Genomic DNA, 12280 nt, shown 5'->3' on the forward strand with positions numbered 1-12280 from the left:
TCTCCATCTGCTGGGAAAACTGGCAGAATGAAAAATGGAGTCACTACTGTCAAACCCTAACACAAATCAGTGAATCAGTCCAGGAAGTGATGAAGAAGAGGACTTTATGCACAGATGCCTGATAAGAAGAAGTGTCACAAAAGGCTCGGCTGGACCACAATTTTGCACGAAGGTCCTGGCCACCTTACACAGAATGCACTTCTCTGAGTCTGTTCTGTTCACTGATGTCTGCCTAGCCTTAGTACAGTCTTGAGAATAACAGGCACTTTATAAGCATTTGGTGCATGAATGCATTTGTGAAGCAGAGGGAAAACCTCATGATGGGGTCCTGCTCCCCGTCAATGGTACGGCTGATCAGGAAGGTTGAGTGCCGACGGCTCGAACACACACACACAAGCCGGGAGTCAAGTCAAGCAAGATTTCATTTATTCCTCTTCAAGCAACATATATATATATATATATATATATATATATATATATATATATATATATAATCACAAAACCACGAGGGGAATTTCCAATGGGGAAATAGCCTAGCCTATCGGGATAAAGATCACTAGCACGTAGTTCACAGCCAATTCCAGGCCAGTACATGAGCCATTCATGTGTGCGGAAGCTCCTTTAAAGGTAAAAAGGAAAAAACTGCTCAGTCTCCCCACCCATAATGAACGGGGAAACCACACCTTCGTAGCTTCCTCCAGGCGCCATCTTAGCCCCTTTTCTGCTGAATCATTTTACTGCGGAAGTTCTTAAACTTTACCTAAAGCTTTGCCTTAGCCTGCAGGCCGCTCAGGCCGAGGGAGGCTGCATTTTTTTAGGCTCTGTATGAACACACCCCAACATCTCCCCCTTTTTCTTTTATTTTATCAGGACTGGGCCTGTCTTAGGTTGTCCCCATTGAGTACCAGGGATTACCTGTCATTGGAGAGCACAGATCTATGCTGTACCTCCTGTCTTAAGTTTCCCTGGCCCATGGGGATCTTACCTGCCATTGGTCACCAGTCCTTTAACATGTTGCGATTTCCCCCATCTGGGGGACTTGTAAGGTGGGAGAGGGGCAGTCATATTCAGAGCTCCAATCATAAGATTCATTTTCTTTGCTGGCAAGCATTTGGTAATGCAATTCTATTTGGTTGATTTTAACAGAAACTGAACTAATCTATTAAAAACACAGGAGTCTATGATGCACAAAACTATGATAAACAGCAAGGGGCCCAACAAAGGAAGAAAATAGGGCAAAAGTCCATGAGAGCCGGTCCAGAACAGATTCTCCTGAAGATCTCCTCACCACCTCTCCAGATCATGTTGGAGCTTCTTAATCTTATCTTGTTCTTGCAAAAATAAGCAGATGCCTCCCTTTTCGGCTGTTAATAAATCCAATCCCCATCTTTTTTGTAATACCACATCGGCTAGAGAATCTAATTGGGCTTGTAAGTCTCGGATGGTTTCTGAGACAGCCTTAATACCATCAATCATTTGGAGGGAGAGTTTCCTATGTAACTCAAAGGCCATCCCAAGGCCAGCTGCACTCATGGCAGTTCTGGCAGTAATCTCCAGGCCGATTAAGAGGGGGATGGCTTATACTGCTCTCCTTTTTCGCCCTCCCCAATCAAAAGGGGGGATGGGCATTGGTTCCTCCCCAAGGATAATATTTATATTGGGGAGCAGGGAGGCAAGGGTGCAAAGGCCTGCATTTAATATTTTCCTTGCCTTACCTGGGTCTTCAAAGCCTGGCATACTATACCGTATTTTCAGGGACAGGATGATGAACATTAGGGTTTTTATGACTGTCTTCTTTTAAAATAAAAAACAAAGGACTAATCTCAGGGATTTCCTCTTCCCTGGAATCGTAATTATCAGTTATTGTAGGCAGGTGTTTGATATATCTTGCTGGAATCCAAAGTGGTCTTTTATCGTCATAGGGGAAGACATATCCAAAGCCCCTTCCTGCAGTTATGAGGGGATCTGGGCCCCTCCACATTCCTGTCAGGGGATTTCTCCATTTTACTTTGATGGAGAAAAAGGGAATCTCTGTGGTCCAATGCCTAAGAAAAGGGGACAGGTTGGAGTCTTTTGAAAAATTTAAAATATTTAGGATTAATAATGTTTTTCTTAATTGATCATGTGGGGGTAGCAACTCCTCCTTTTTGTTTTTGTAATTAAACTTTTAGGGTATGATTATATTTTTCTATTAAAGCTTGTTCTTTTGGGTTATATGGAATGCCTGTAGTGTGAATAATTTTTTATAATTGTAGGAAGGAGGTGAAATGTTGATTAATAAAACAAGGGCCATTATCAGTTTTGATTTGTTTAGGAATATCAAGAATAGCAAAACAATGAAGAAAATAAATTATAGCATGTTTTATCTTTTCACCCGAATGAGCTGAGGCCCAATCAGTCCTGGAATAGGTATCTATGGAAACAAAAATATACTTAAGTTTTCCAAATGGTTGAAAATGAGTTACATCCACTTGTCATAATCCATTGGGGTGTAGGCCTCTTGGATTAACTCCGGACGATTGAAGGGGGGGGGGGTATTTGTAAGAAGGGTTGACATGATTTACAAGTGCGAACAATTCTTTTAAAATCCTTAGTAGGGATTTGAGGGTATTTGTGTTTTAATCCTCTCCAATATATGGGTAAATCAATGAAAATCTATGGCCTCTTCTACAGATAGGGCTTGAACCTTTGTGCAGGCCATTACCCGTCCCTTCAGAATGGTGCTCGCCCATCTCTTCAGGACCTACTGACCCATGTTTAACTGCTGTTGTTCTAACATGCCAGAGGCTGTTTACCTTGGAGACCTGCTGCAGATATGGGTACGACCCTGCACGAGATTTACACCCTCTCCTCCAGTGCCAAGACATCCTGCTGCCTCAGCATCTATGTGTTGAGACCCCACTCCACATAGTTAATCGGCAAAAAAGCCCCAAGAAGGAGATATCGTCTCTGGCCAAAGTACCCCCCACTTTTAGATACCCTTCACTATTATTCCTTTTAACTTTCTACACAAATTGCTCCAGTGATGTGAAATCAGGACTATAAAAAGAAACTGAGTCCGTGGAAATAAACTCTCTAATAATTTGTCTAAACGTCCTTGGCTCTGCTCAACAATAATGAAAAGACTGGCCAGAATTCAGGTACTGTGATAAGCACCCCAGCTGCAGCAATCACAAATGGCCTCCGACCTTCATCACTATCCATTAACTCCGACAAAGTAGCTCAGTTCAAAGTAATCGTTTACCCTTGAAATCCTGCCTAGAGACAGAGAAAAACCTTGTGTGTGACCTTAGAGCAATTTAGTTGATAAACAACTTAGCTGCCCAAATACAATAGACCCAAAGAAAAAGACTGTTGACTGACCGCATAGTTAGAAATGAATATGACTAAATAAAGGACAGACGTTCTAAATATATATGTATGAAGGAAAGGAAATACCATAAGAGTAAGAAAAGCATTTTTTCATGAAGAAGAGCTTATCATAAGAAAGTCCCAACTGGGAAAGGAAGGAATTAGAAAGTTAGAAGCAGGTTGCAGAGGGTTTGTGACAGGGAAGTGGATTATTAAAGATGAGTAGGCTTTTAATAGGCTTGTTGTCTAAAGAAGAGTGCTTAGCAGTTAAGGAAATACATCTGACAATTAGAACTAAGAACCTTGTGGTGTTGTTTGTGGTATTTTGTCTGCCAAACTGTGTTGTGAGTATGCTTAAGCTTTCAGACTTAGAAGATAAGGTACCAACACCTGAAGAAACTCCATCACATCCACCTGAACCACCACATTTCCCCACACTTGCTATATGAACTGAGCCCAAAAAGATGGAAAAGTTCCAGGAAAAGTTAAAGAAGATTCCCCGAGAAGCTCCCAAGCCTTGACTATTCTGGGAGGCTGCCACCTGGAACTGCTTATCTACAAGACCTTGGAGAGGAACAGGAGTTAATTCTTCGAGGGCCAACAGCCAGCTGAAAGACACCCACCCCCCTTGTTCTCTTAACTTTACTGGTGAAAGGTATAAATTTCTTGGAATTTTTGTAATAAAGTGTCATTGGCTCAAGAAGCCTTTGTCCACCTCAGGTTCTTTCCAAAGCGTCGTCATTTAGGGACCTAAAGAAAATTTAGTCCCTAAAGGGAAAGAATCGCTGCAGATGAGATTCTGTAGTACTTCACCTGCCTTTTGCCCCATCTTTCTGAGGATTTGACCGGGAGCGGACAATAACGACCCGACTGAGATTAGTCGGCAACACCCCAGATTTTCAAGGGCCAGCGAAAGCTCACCAGACGCCGTCAGAACCGTGATGCTTTCCAAGGCATGGGCCCCTCTCTTGGGGCGAACCCATTCCAGGGCACCCTGCCCTTTACAAAGAAAAGAGAACTCTTCTTGGGGCTCCTGCCAGCTTCTCCGAGATCGGTCGCATTACCGCACTGGACGCCTCGCGGCGACCATCTCCGCCACTTAGGATTTGGGGATCTGAACCCAATTCTCTTTTGATTGGCTCTAGTATCAATTAAATATTTAGAATTTTTATCTCCCATTGTGATGACCATCTTGGGTCTTAACCCGGTCACCAGAGGTACTGTCCAATGGGTCTCAGTGGAACCATTCCCCTTTTTTAATGGGGCTAGGGGAAGCCCCCTTGGGAGATTAAAGGCTCCCCCTTTTAAGTTAAATTTGGACCAGCAGTCCCGGGCCCAATGAAAGCCCTTAAGGCATTTGGGGCAGGGCATCCGGGGGGTTTTTCCTTTCTTCCCTCCTCCCATAGAAGGCGTGGCCTGGGACGCACACTTTCGGCAGAAATGGCCCTCTTTTTTGCATTTGAAACACGTGGGGGGGAGCAACCCTTGACTGTTGCATTGCCTCTATCAGGAAGGGCCCTCCCATTGCCCTTCCTTACCGCAGCTGTCATGGCTTGAAGTTGGTGGCTCATAGAGCCAACATCCTGAGAGGCCACGATCCATCTCTCTAAAGTATGCCCCTTCAACCCTGCGCAGGCCAGCTTATGGTCGGCTGTCATCCCGTCCCACACTAGCATTTTGACAAATTTGTCTCTTAATGGACCGACCAGAAACTTCCTCTTAAGGCTGTTATATACTCTTTCTATAAATGTAGGTAGATCCTCACCGGGCTTTTGAGTGATTGCCACAATAGGGGACTCAGTGTGCCCATCGTCTAGTTTTTTCCATGCTGTCAGTACAGCCGCCCTAACCTGATTCTGGTATGGGGGGGCAAGGCCACCTGTTGTAGGCCAGTGGTATGCAGCTCGGCCATCCCCGTAAGCATGCCATAGGTTAAGGGGATGGCGGGATTGGCATCTAATTTAATATAAGCATCTATTAAAGTAGGTAACAAATTTACTACATATAAACTATCTGAGAATAAATTTATAGACTCAAAAAATCCTTGCAGGGCTAGGGCTATGGCAAAAGGTTCTTTGAATTGGGGGGATCCTTTTACAGGCTGGAAGATGGTTTTTTGGGGCTGAGGATCCATTCTTTTTACAAAAGGGGGATAAATAACCATGGAGGCCCCTTCACGCCCTCAGAGCAGGGCCGAGCCTAGGAGCAGCAGCCACCAGGTGAGGGTGGCAGCAGGGCGCACAGCCCTGTTCCAGGATGGGGCTGGGGCCACTGGGGAAGTGCAGCCGCAAGGCAGCTGGGGAGGCGCAGCCTGCGGGGCCAGCCCTTCCACTAGGGTTTCTGCCCAAGGGGAATTAGGACCATCCTCCACCACCGCCTTTCAGAGCTCTTTGAGATCCTGTGGTTCCCAGGGGTACCAGGCGGCTGGACAGTTTCCCCCGGGATTTGTGTTGATAGTTCCTCTGGCTCCCACTTCGCCTGCATATAGTGGCGGAGCCGAGGGTACGAAGAAGGAATTGGCCAGGGAAAGGGGCTGTGGGGAGTCCTTAGCGTCCCCAAAGGGATTGAGGGAGGGATCGGGAGGTTTCTTAGGGGATTCGGGACCGGAGGAAGGTATATGCTTGGCGGTCCCCTTTTCTGCTGGCTTGGGGCCACAGTCATCGAGTTTCTTTGGGGGTTGCAGGGGAAAACAAGTTTTAAGCGCAGAGATGGTGGGGAGAACCGCAAGGGGGGGGATCTCCCCTTGCTCTGTCTGGGCTCGCCTAACCAGCCCCTCAACTTGATCTCAGGTATCCCAATCATAAAGATTACTTTCAGGGAGCCATGGGGCAGTTTTTAAAAGGTACCCCCAGGCCTGGGTGGCTTGGTTATCAGCGAGATTAAGTCCTTGGCTCTTGAGAAATAGTCGAAGGGATTCTAGGGCAGGGTCAGGTTTAGAACTGGACTTCCCCATAATTTATGGGGGGACACTCACCTGCGGACCGATTGGCCTGTCAGCGTTTCATCAAGAAAGAGTTCCTCACATGGGGCACCAGACTGATGGGGTCCTGCCCCCCGTCAGTGGTGGGGCTGATCAGGAAGGTTGAGTGCCAACGGCTCAACACACACACACACACACACACACACACACACACACACACACAAGCCAGGAGTCAAGTCAAGCAAGATCTCATTTATTCCTCTTCAAGCAACAAAACCACGAGGGGAATTCCCATGGGGAAATAGTCTAGCCTATCGGGATAAAGATCACTAGCACGTAGTTCACAGCCAATCCCAGGCCAGTACATGAGCCATTCATGTGTGCGGAAGCTCCTTTAAAGGTAAAAAGGGAAAAACTGCTCAGTCTCCCCACCCATAACAAATGGGGAAAACCATGCCTTTGTAGCTTCCTCCAGGCGCCATCTTAGCCCCTTTTCTGCTGAATCATTTTACTGCGGAAATTCTTAAACTTTACCTAAAGCTTTGCCTTAGCCTGCAGGCCGCTCAGGCCCAGGGAGGCTGCATTTCTTTAGGCTCCTCTGTATGAACACACCCCAACAACCTCAGAGATGGAAGGTCTCACGTTGCCGAAGCTGGACGCAAACCTTCAATCCTCCTGTCTCAGCCTCCCAAGTCCTGAGATTACAAGCATGCACCACCACACCCAGTTTAATTTTCTACATTTATTTTGAAGCAGAGCCTCACTACACTACTGAGCCTGACCTCAAACTTGTGATTCTCTTTTCTGTTTCCCAAGTATTAGCTTACACTACCACAGCCGGCAACAGCAATTTTTTATGTTTCTGTATTAGAAAGTTGTGTAAGTAAGCTGGGCGTGGTGGTGCATGCTTGTAATCCCAGCATTCGGGAGGCTGAGACCAGAGGATCGTGGTTCATGGACAGCCTCAGCTACTTAGTGAGGCTCTCTGCAACTCAGTGAGACCCTGTTTCAAAATAAAGAATAAAAAATAGGGCAGGGGTTGTAGCTCGGAGGTCGAATGCCCCTGGGATTCATCCCCAGATCCGCAAAAAAAAAAAAAAAAAAAAAAGAAAGAAAGAAAAGAAACTTTTGTAAGTGATATAATAAACACAGATGCAGACAGAGAATGATCTTCTCAATTGTTGCCCTTAGGACACCATACACTCATTCTCATGGTCGTCTGTTACTTAGAGCACTTAAAAAAAATTTTTTTTTAATTTTTATTTTTTTAAATTTTTTATTGGTGCACTGTATTCATACATCATAGTGGGATACAAACTTTTGTAGACATACATGCACACATCGCCCAGTCAGCCCCCACCCGATCCCCACCCCATTCTCTCCCCATCCCTCCCTCCCATGCTTGGCTTAGTGGTTGACATCTAGTATTATAGCAATTTATCCAAAATTAAAAATGATAATCTCACATAACAGTTTCATTTGTCTGATACCAAGCTTTTGATGACTTAAAGATAACATTTCAATATTTCTTTTTACTTTCTTTCTTACCAGAGAATATTTTTTTTCTATTTTTTTTAGGTAAAACTGTCATATATTTATATATTTATTTTTCAGAAAAAACTCTATCCTAATATGGAATATGGACTCTAGATACCCAAAACGATCTTGAAAAAGAACAAAGCTAGAAGATATATATTTTATGATTTCAAACCATATAAAGCTACAATAATTGAAACAGTGTAGTACTATTCTAAAGGCAGATATATAAACCATTGGAGTTAAATAAAAGCCTAGAGCTAAATTCTTCCCTGTATTGTCAAGTTATTCTTAACAAGGTTTCCACGAACATTTGGTGGAGGAAATAATAATATTTTAACTAAATATTGTTGAAACAAAATAATTACATGGAAAAGAATAAAGTTGGACCCTTACCTAATCCCATATACAAATATTATCTCAAAATAGATAAAAGACCTAAATATAAATCTTAAGACTATAAACTTTTAGGAGAAAATCTGGGTCATAAAACCTCACAACACTGAAATTGGCAGTGATTTCTTGGATATGATTTCAATGGCACAGGCAACAGAAGAGTATACAAACTCCCTAAAAAAAATATATTGTATATCCAAAGACAATGTAAACAGAGTTAACAGTTACTAATAGAATGGGATAAAATATTTCCAAATGCTATATCTGAAGGTATATTAATATTCCAACTAGAAATCCTAAAAATTAACAACAATAAAGGCAAACAATACCATTTAGAGATAGGTAACAGACTAACATAAGTAATGAATCTCCACAGATAACCAATCTTAGTTGACTGTTGGATGGAAACTCTTGTTTCTCTGGTTCTGGTGTGTGTTACCTATTTCTTCTTTGTAGTTAATCTCTTTGAGTATTTTCTCCAGTGCTGGTTTTGAAGACAAAAATTCCTTCAGTTTCTGTTTGTCATGGAAGCTTCTTATTTCTCCATCTAATTTGATAGAAAGTTTTGCTGGGTAGGAAATTTTTGGCTGGAAGTTGTTTTCTTTCAGAGTTTGGAATATGTTACTCCAAGCCCTTCTGGCTCTCATGACTTGGTTTGGGAAGTCTGGAGTGATTCTAATTGGCTTGCCTCTGAATGTCACTTGGTCCTTTGTTTTTGTTGCCTTTAAGATTCTCTGCTTGGCTTCCACATTGGTCATTTTGACAATTATGTGGCATGGGGATCCTCTTCTCCGATCCTGTCTAAAGGGAGTTCTATAAGTTTCTTGGACCTGTGTATCAACCTCTTGCTCTATGTTTGGAAAATTTTCTGCTATTACTTCCTTGAAGAGATTGTTGATCCCTTTGGTTTCACTTTCTTTTCCCTCCTCTATTCCAATTATTCTTAGGTTAGCTCTCTTAAAATGGGCCCATATTTCTTCAGTATCAGATTCCTTGCTGTCGAATATTTTTTCCTAGATTAGAAACTATGCGTTCATTTTTGGAATGATCATCTTCTAAGAGCGAGATTCTGTTCTCCATGTGGTCTAATCGGTTGTTTGTGCTTTGAATTGAGGCCTTTACTTCATTAATTGCATCCTTTATCTCTTTTTGGCTCTCTCTGAGTTCTTTTCGAAGCACCTCTATTATTTCTACAGTTATTTTCCTGATTTGATTTTCTAGAAATCTCTGATTTTCTGTTTTATCGGGTTCTGATGTTGTGGGGTTGTGGGCATTCATTGCTCCAGTATTATTCCTCTTTCCCATGATTTCGGAAGTTTGTGCCTTCTTTGGGTTCTTCCCTTGGGTCACTATGACTTCACTTAAGGTGTTCTGGATCTCGGGTCAGTAGTATCTCAGACCCCACTACTCCTTTACTGGGTTGTATCACAGAGTCTCTGACCCAAAGAGTCGATAGAGGCTGCTTTAGACTGTGGGGGTGCCAGGTTCCACGTTATCCTATGGTGTGATATCTCTGCCACTGCCCCTCCCCCACTGGGTCAAGTCCCAGGGAGTACAGTACTGGGATTTCTCCTCTGTGGCCCGCAATTTGACTCACTGTTCTTGAGTACGCAGATGTAGCTGTACTGGATTCGTTGAATTCTCTGCTGCTGCCGCCGGTGGCAATATGGCGCCGCTGCCACGCCCTCGGCCATGAGGCTGGCGTATTTCTTCTTGGTTTTGATTTCCACTCTGAATCCCTGTGGCGTGTGCTGAGCTCAGCCACTGAGAGCTTTAGATTTTACCTGCGGCGAGAAATCCCACCTGGCTGTTCCGCAGCGGCTCACCTCAGCTTGCTGTAGCCGTCTGGTGAATTTGCCGCTACCGCCGGCAGTATGGCGCTGCTGCCGCGTCCTCGGGCGTGAGGCCGGTTATCTCCTCTGTGGCTCTGAGCTCTGTTCTCAGTCCGCTTTCTCTCTGGAGCCTGGTGATTTTTTTGTTTCTCTGGTGATGGTGTTTTCTGGCTATGAAAGGTGCTGATTTTGTGGTAATGGAGATTGGTTGTTAGCGGGGCTCTTAAGCCCCGCTTTTCTCGGTCGCCATCTTCCCGGCACTTAGAACACTTTTGGAACTCACCTTTGGAATTGCTTTTGGGCTCTGTGTGCTAAGTATCCTCTATGGTCAAACCATCCTTTGATGCTGTGTTAACCATTTGCTAAAGATGCCCAATGAGCCCAGTGAGGCGGGACCACTGATCCCGAAAGCGATACCTGTACAATAGGGTGAATGGTTCCAGTCCCAGAGACAGAGCAAAGCATGGACATTCTTAAGATATGTGTGATCTTTGGGAGATGATGATTTGAGGGATATGAGGCATTTGTGGAAATGAAACTACCAGGGATTTAAAATAGCCAGAGCTCACATCAACTTTTTTTTCATTACTCGCAATGTGAATTGTGCAGGAGTTTTGTTGGAACACATCAGGGATCCAAAATTGGCCACTCAAAGCAGTCCATGGCTCCTGGAAGCGTTTTGTCGGGTCCTTTTATTGCACCCACACGATGTGTTAATAGGCTATGCAGTTAGGCAGATTTTAGGTCTGGTGACAATATAAGCCGTTTAGACAACGAGTGTCCTACATCCAGCCTGGCAGGGTGTTTATGTTAACTTCCCGCCCTCTGTAGGCCAGTGAGCATTTGTTCCATCCCTAGAGCTCATGCTTTCTTTCCAAAAAATCTTTGAATACTAGGCACTCCTCTGCTCACAAAAAACCTGCAGGCATTTCATGTTCCAGTTCAAACACCCTTTCTTCCGCTCTAAGCCAAAAATAATTCTTCCTTTTCTTGAATTTTTATACAATTTCTGTGAGCCTCGCTTGGCATTCCCCATCTGCTGTGTCCTGCTGTCGCTCTTTGTGAATGGTTCTTTGTCATTTAATAGAGTGTCTTGGGCCTTTCAAAGGGATCCACTCACTTTTGAGATAACAGCAAATACTCCCAAGGTTTTAGACTTCTCGCCTTATTCTTTTCTTTGTCCCTGCTCCTTTGATGGCTGGCTTACCTGATTTAGAGTTTAGTCTTGGGTTCTGATGTTTACTGACTTTGGCTAGCTTTGATGAGTTTCTCACAACCATGTTCTTAGTGCTGATGTGCCACTGTTACTACATTAACTCTACTCTTGCTGGACCTTGGTGATCTGTTTCCACTTCTTACACTATATTCCTGGGCTGCGCCCACCTCCTATTTGAGGGCTTCTAACCAAAATGAAACTTACTTACTGCTGTAGGAAAAACTGTGACAGAATTGAGGGTGACAGTCCATGGGGCAGCAGCCTGCTAGTTCCCTAGTATCTAGAATTGTTCTTTGAATAGGCAGTTCCTTAAGAAAAGTTGGTGATTGGAATAAATTAAAACCATGAAATCAGCTATAGTAGCATTTCATAATGAGAAAAGATAATCCATGTTGGATGTACTTTTTTCCTTTGTAGGGGTAGTGGAGATTAAATCCAGGGGCATTCTATCTCTAAGCTACACTGCTATCCCCTTTTATTTTTTATTTTGAAATAGGTTCTCACTGTGTGCTGGGAACCTGCAATCTTCCTGTCTCAGTCTCCCAAGTACAGGGATTACAGATGTGAATCACTGCAACTGGCAGGATGTGCTTTTTGTTTAGATGAGGCGTATGATAATGCTGAAGATTCAGAGATGAAAAGATACGGTCCTGTTATGGTGTGATCTGGAAGATCCCCTACAAGCTCCTGTCCCCTACAGCTAGTGGCATTACAGGGAGGGGGTGGAAACTTTAGAAGGTAGAGCCTAGCTGGAAGAGATGAGTTGATGCGGGCATAGATGCATGGTCTATCTTCTCCCCAGCACATCTTTCCCTCTTTCTCTGCTTCCTTGTCACCATGAGGTGAGCAGCCTTCTCTGCCACACGTTCCCGTTACCTGCCAAGACTTTCTTCCCAAGCAATGGAGCTGGTCCACCTTGGACTGAAACCTCTACCCATGATCCATAATAAATCTTTCTTCCTGTAAGATGTTTTTCTCAGATATTTTGTCATAATGACAGAATGCTAACACAGCCCCTTTCCTCGAGGA

This window comes from Muscardinus avellanarius, assembly GCF_963383645.1.
Source record: "Muscardinus avellanarius genome assembly, chromosome: 11".
In the NCBI taxonomy this organism is placed as follows: Eukaryota; Metazoa; Chordata; class Mammalia; order Rodentia; family Gliridae; genus Muscardinus; species Muscardinus avellanarius.